Source organism: Fukomys damarensis, unplaced genomic scaffold (genome assembly GCF_012274545.1).
Source record: "Fukomys damarensis isolate Sample0158 unplaced genomic scaffold, DMR_v1.0_HiC HiC_scaffold_39, whole genome shotgun sequence".
Classification (NCBI taxonomy): Eukaryota; Metazoa; Chordata; class Mammalia; order Rodentia; family Bathyergidae; genus Fukomys; species Fukomys damarensis.
The window spans coordinates 127,791,956-127,798,882 of NW_022900951.1; positions in this window are offsets into that span (position 1 = coordinate 127,791,956).

Consider the following 6,927-nt stretch of genomic DNA (forward strand, 5'->3'; position numbering starts at 1 on the left):
GGCACTCTCAGAACCAAGTGGCTGGCTCAGAGAGGCCCCTAGCTCAGGGGCTGAGGTCCTCTTATAGGGAGTAAAAGAGGGGGTTAACATTTTTGGGCTCACAGACAGGGGACAAAGGTCTGCTGACTTGAGCTGGTGGTCAGCAGTCACATGCTCAACAGTCACATATTGATGAGTGACAGGTACCACCCATAGGATGTCTCAAAGGTCACCAAGACACTCCGGATGAGCAAACAGTTTGTTAATTAACTTGGGGCTCTATGTCTGGAGTCTCTAATTTACAAGTAGATTCAGATCCGGACTTCAAACAATACAAGAGTGATACACATTCTTAGGCCAGGGCTGGAACAAAGGTCGGGGCTGTGGCTACAATGGGAGGGGTTCAGGACACTGTCTCCTAGGCCCTTTGCCATTTAGCAAGGGCTTGTAATTTAGGTCCCACAAAGGGGCACCTCTGCCTTCCCCAGGGAAACCACGCATACAGTGGGCTGGAGGTCTGGGAAAAATAAGTGCACGCTACAGAAAATCAAATTTGCTGATGTTGATTCTGAAAGGAAGGGCGTTGGGGAAGATGTTTTTGTTTTGTTTTGCATCAACATCAACACTAGAACAAACAACAGCTTTCTGTATTTGCTTACTTTATCAAAAAGGAGCATTCGGGGATTTAGCTCAGTGGTTCCGCTGCCTGCCTCAGAAGTACAAGGCCCTGAGTTTGATCCCCAGTACCACAAAATAAATAAATAAATAAATAAATAAGGAGCATTTAGGGGCTGGGGATTTAGCTCAGTGCTTCTGCCACCTGCCTCGAAAACACAAGGTCCCAAGTTCGAGCCCAGTACAAAAAAAAAAAGGAGCATTTGTGCCAAGTACTGTAATCCATGCATCTAATCCCAGCACTTTAGTAAGCTGAGGCACGAGGGTTGCAACTTTAACCTTAGCCTGGGTAATTTAGCAAGACCCTGTCTCAAAATACAAGATAAAAGGGCCAGGGATTTAGCTCAGCAGCACTGCACCTGCCCCACAAGCACAAAGTCCTGAGTTCCATCCCCAGTACAAAAACAAACAAACAAAACCAAAAAGAGCTGAGGATGGAGCTCAGTCCCCATCCAAGGGACTGTTATTGTTATTTAACACTTTCTTCTGTACCATTTTCTAGTTTGAAAAATTTTCTAGTTCTCCTGGGGAGAAGAGATAGATAAAATTCTTGGCCCTGAACCCATAACCTGTGACCAATGAAGGTGATGACCCCTGGCCTCCAGTTTTAGCAGTGGATGGAATGTGTCCCTGTCTTTGCTGATCCTGGACTCTTATCAGAGGATCAGGTCACTGTAAGGAGCAGCGTGGTGCCATGAAGTCTCCAAGGACTAATTGGCTACTGATCCACATCTTTCATGAGGAAGAAATTTAAAAAGAAACCAATTTTAGCCACGCATGGTCTCCATGCCTGCATTCTAGGAGAATATCAGTATTATAGGAGGCTGAGTCAGGAGGGTCTCAAGTTTAAACCCAGTCTGAGCAATTTTGTGACTTGGCGAGAGCTTGTCTCAAAATTTTAAAAAGTGTTTAAAGGACTGGGGATGCCACTCAACACACTCAGTGCAAACACACTAGTACCCTAGTACTACAAAAAAAAATGTCGTGACCCAGTGGAAATGTCCCAATCCCTGCCAATTCCAGGAACCCTGTGCAAGCAGGCCCTCTCTTTGTTAAGGGGTCACCCGATCCCTCTGTCACTTTTCATTTCTGTTACCACTGAAACAAAGGCTCTCTGGGGCACTATCTGACTGGTCATTAAGCCATCCAGCTTCCTAGGTTTTGAGTCTCCTCACACAGACCGTTTTCTTAGGCAGGAAGGAGCGCACACCTGGGGGCGCGATGCCCGGGTGTGGGATTGGGGACCCATCAATGGTCTTGGAGCAAGTGTCTGGTCCAAGATGTTTTCCTAAAAACTTTCTTTGAGCCCTTTTTATTTATCTTAGGGTCAGGTTGCTGAACTTTACCTTATCCACTGTTAATTTATGGACTTCTGGTATCTCTAAGGAATTTGGGTATGATAGGTCCGGAAGAAGAGAAAATCAAGCCTAGGGAAGAAAGGTATGGAGTGTAGACAAGGGCAACCTTGAGTTACTTCGTGTCTTGAATTTGTAGTCTTCTAAAATCATCATTATTATTTTTTATACTGGGGATTTAATCCAGGGCCTGCATACTAAACATCGTCAACTCTTAAAATTTTGAGACAGGGTTTCACTGTCACCAAGTTGCCCATGCTGGACTTGAAATTCCAATCCTCCTGCCTCAGCCTCCCTGAGTGCTGACCCCAGTCCAGCTCCCTACATCACCTTTTTCCCTCCTTCCTTTACCTCCCCTCCCCCTTTCTTTTCAGTGTTGTGGATTGAACCTGGGGAGCATTGGGTTGTATCTCTTTTTAAATTAATTAATTGGAGACAGAGTCTTGCTTAATTTCCTAGGCTGGCCTCAAACCTACCATCCCCCTGCCTCAGCCTCCTTACTAGTGAGGATTCTGGGTGAGTGCCACCATGTCTGGCTATCACTTTGCTGTTTGCCACTGTGCCCCATTAGTCCCAGCCTCAGAAGGCTCTCCTCCCAGTGCCCTTGTCTTCTGGCCCATGCCTGCACCCATGGGCTCTTGCTAGGAGCAGCAGAAGGTCCTCGCAGGAGCTGCACACTCAGGTGAGGGTGGCTTGAGTCCAGGAGTTCAAAGCCAGTCTGGGCGACCTAGTGGGACCCACTGTGTCCTCAGTGGCAGGCCTGCGTCCCCTCCCACCCTGGTCTTGCAGCTGCTGGGGGAGGAGATGTGGTCCCTGTTCCCTTCACCCCAAGGTGGCTGCTGAGGACAGGTGTGCGCTAGGGTGGCAGGCCTGGAAAGAGGGTTTCTAGCTGGCTTGTTTTGCTCTGAAGACTTGGCCTTGTAAATACTTTCCTGACAGAAACCCGAGCCAGTTGGCTTCTTGTCCCCTTGGCTTCCTAGGAAGTCCTAGGGGTGCAGGAGCTCACTGGCCCCCATTGGGGTCCTGGGTGTCACCATGTCACCCCAGGCTGGTCTGATGGGCTTCTCCTCTAGCAGCACAGAAGGACAATCCCTTCTGGCTGCTGCTCCAAGGCCAAGAGGACAAAGCGGGTACCAAAGTTGTTTGGTGTCTCTATTTGTACCCAGCAGTGGCAGGGTCATAGAGCTACAGGAGATTGGCACTTATAGGAGCAGACTCTGGGGTCCCCAGGAAGCAGGCTGCCTCTCCAAACTAGGGGGTGGACCCTGAGGGTCCAGCGGTACATCCTTTCTTTCTGGGTGAGGAACCTAGCTTTTTCCTTTCCCCCTTTCTTTTTTGTGGTTCTGGGGCAGAACTCAGCGCCTCATGCATGAAAGGCCAGCTGTCTACCACTCAGTTATATCCCCAGTCCTTTTCAAATTTTATTTTGAGGTAGACTTTCCCATTGCTGGGACAAAATCCCCGACACAATGATGTAAAGGAGGAGAGGTTTATTTGGCTCACAGTTTCAGAGGATTCAGTCCATGGTTGTCTGGCTCCAAGGCAGGAGCATCATGGGGGACTGGTGTGGGAGAGGAGAGCTGCTCACCCATGGCAGACAGAAAGCAGAGAGCAGGCAGGAGCCGGGGAGAGGAACACACCCTTCCAGGTCACCCCACTGACCCACCTCTTCCCATTTGCCACCTCCACAGCACACTCAGCCATGAATGCCTCAGTGGGGGAATCCACTGTTGAGTACAGCACCCCGTGACCCCATTCACTTTCTAAAAGCCCCGCCTCTGCACACAAGACTTTGGGGGGCATCCAGATCCAAACAGTAATAGCTAACCTGGCCTCAAACTTGTGATCCTCCTGCTTCAGCCTGCCAGAGTGCTGGGATTGTACAGGTGTGTGCCACAACACTGGATTTTTTTTTTTTTAATTTTGACAGGGTTTTTACAACACTGGATTTTTTTTTTTTTAATTTTGAGACAGGGTTTGCTAATTTGCTAAGTTGCCTCTGCTGGGTTTGAATTTGCAATGCCCTTGCCTCGGCCTCCCGGAGTGCTGGGATTACAGGTGTGCGCCATCACGCCCAGCTTGTTGTTTGTTATTTCTAATTAGTGTATCCGTTCTCCCATTTCTGATGGAAGTTTGTTTCCAAGAAGAACATGTGTGAGTATAGTTTCTAGTGCAGACGCATTGCCGCTGCGTGTAGCAGCGTGTGCCCAGCCTCCCTCCCCACCCCAGGTAGGTGCTGCGAGCGGAGTGATCCATGGCTCCTTCCTCACCTTGGGCGAGCTGACCTCAAGGTGGGAATTGCCATACTGTACCCAAGTGCAAGTGACCCTCGAATGACCTCACTAGTCTCTTTCTCCTTCCTGGGACTACACAGAGCTGAGGTATCTCGGAGTCTGTCTGATGGGCCTGGTGTCTCGGTCCCCGTGTGGTTTCAGTCCTCTGTGGTGTCGCTGGAGCGCTGTGAGGGCACCCACAGCCGAAGTGACATCCTCACCTGCACCGGCTTGCCTCTGTCCCACACGTGCCAACTGAAAGCCTTGACTTAGTCATCTCTGTGGCTGGGACCTAATCCCAGGTGCCCACAGTACAAGGAGGACAGGTTTCATTTGGGTCCTTGGGGAGTCAGCCCACGGCCGGCCGCTCCAAGGCGGGAAGAGCACGGCAGAAGGGCCAGGGAGAGCTGTGCACCCCACAGCGAGGAAGCTAAGGGAAGGGAAAGAGGCGGAAGGGAAGGATCTGGGTCCCGACAGAGCTTTCAAAGCCGGTGCGCCCAACGCCTGCCTTCTCTCTCGAGACCCCGCCTCCCGGGGAGCCCATTGGACTACGCTCTCATCTGCGGGCCAATCCACTGGCGAGGACAGAGCCCTCGTGACCCCGCCCCAGGAAGTTGCTGCGGTGGTCACTGGGCTATGCCGCAATGCGGAAGCAACTAGGTCTCATCCGTGGGCCCAATGGCGGCTCTGGGGCCACGGGTGACACCCCTCGCCGTGCCCAGGGTAGGCTCCCAGAGTGGAGGTTGAAGCCATTCACCCAGAGGCGAGATGACACCTCGATGTTTCATGCTTGTGCCTCTGTAGAGGCGCTCGGGGACAGCCGAAGGCCCGTACTCGGACCTCGCGCTCTCCCAACCTAGGCTTCTAGAGCTGCGCCAATACTCTCCTCACCAGGACCCAACCCTCTGTCCCTCGGAGGCACCGGAAGTCAGGCGCCCGCTGTCCCCAGCGCTCCTGGGCTACCCTCTTGCCGCTGCTCTGCTAGGGCTCCCAATGTAAAGTTCGGGTGCACCCTGGGGCTGGCTCTTTGGGCCTCCGATTCCCCCCATCCCCTGACGACGCTTGAGGACAGCGCGGTCGCGTTCCGCCATCTTGCGGGGCGCTGCGTTCTCGTCCTTCGCAGCTGCACTGCGGGGCAGGGCCGGCGCGACACCTTCCCAGCTTATGCAACAGGACCGAGTCTACCGAAACGGGTCCTGGTTTTGAAAGCTCTTGTTGCATTTCCCATTTCTTTTAACTGTAAAGTCTCGCTAGGTCGCCCAGGCTGGCTTCCAGTTGCCCTTCCTGCCTCAGCCTCGAGGAGCTGAGCTTCCTGTTTCCTGATGGCTCTCTTTTGTTGGATCCTGGGCGGGAGCCTCTGCTCCTCCTAGGTGTCCCAGGCCCGGTGTTACCATTCCAGCCTGGGACAAGGGCAGCAGGTTCTGTGGCAGGTTAAGGAGAGGCCTGGATGCGTCAAAAAGCCCTAGCCGGGCGTGGTGGCGCACGCCTGCAATTCCAGTGCTCAGAAGGCTGAGGCAGGAGGATGGCAAGTTCGAGCCCAACCTAGGGAACTTAATGACACCCTGTCTCAAATTAAAAAAAGAAAAAAATCCCTGGATGGCCCAGTGCAGTCCTGTGCACCTGTAGCCCCAGCTACCGAGGAGGCTGAGGCACGAGCATCGTTGAGCCAATACCTCATTTCAACTACACACAAAGGGCTACATGGTGATGTGGCCAGGGCCAAGCTGGCTTCCCCAACTCACTGTTCACTAACAAGGGCCACCTAGGCCCCGAGCAGCCAGAAGCAGGCTACCTCCTGGGCAATTTCTTGGCCAGTTGGCTTCCTTGCTCCTAGATGGCCACCCTCAGACCCTTGTCCTGTCGGCCTCATCTCCTCTCCTGGGCCTAGGCCACAATCTGCAGCACCACGACACCGGAGAGGGCAGGGGGAAGCTGTGGTGACCCTCAGGGGCCCGGTTCTCCTCCTTGGGGCACTGGCTTGCTGAAGCCTTGGAATGTGACTTAGTGGAAGTGGCAAGAGTGGCTCTTGATGAGGGACACACATGGGAGGCGGCCCTACTCGCCCTATTCCTGGGCCCCTTGTGCACACCCCCTGTTGCAAGCACCAGGTTGAGGCTTCGTTGAGGCTGCCCAGGAAGGGCCAGGCAGAGACAGGGCCACCTCAGAACTCCACCTGGAAGCAGTGTCACTTCTGACTCAGAATGTCACCTTTTCCTCAAGATTTCTTGCCTCTGTGGACTGGCAGTGTCGCCTGGAGGGACTTGGTGGGGCAGGGATGTGGCTAGGGCAGAGGCTGGCACAGGCAGTTGAAGGGGTGGCAGCTAAAGCAACTGTGACCTGTCCCTGTACTCAAAGCTGGTCTGTGACAGACACTTGTGGGGTAGAGTGGGCTGACAGGGACACACAGGAGACTTGGAGGTGGCATGGACCCTGGGTTGGGCAAGGTGAGGTGGCCCCAGAAGGTGCCATGGAGGATGGTGGTGACACAGGGAGCAGGGAAGCGACAGGTGGCAGGGAGGAAATGAAGAGGGACTGCGGGCTGTTGGAGGTTTAATGATGGGCAGGGAGGTGGACTGTTTTGGAGTGTTGTGGTGGTGGGGGTGGGACGGGCCAGCTGGGGCCATGAGGTCTTTTCCAGCCAGGAC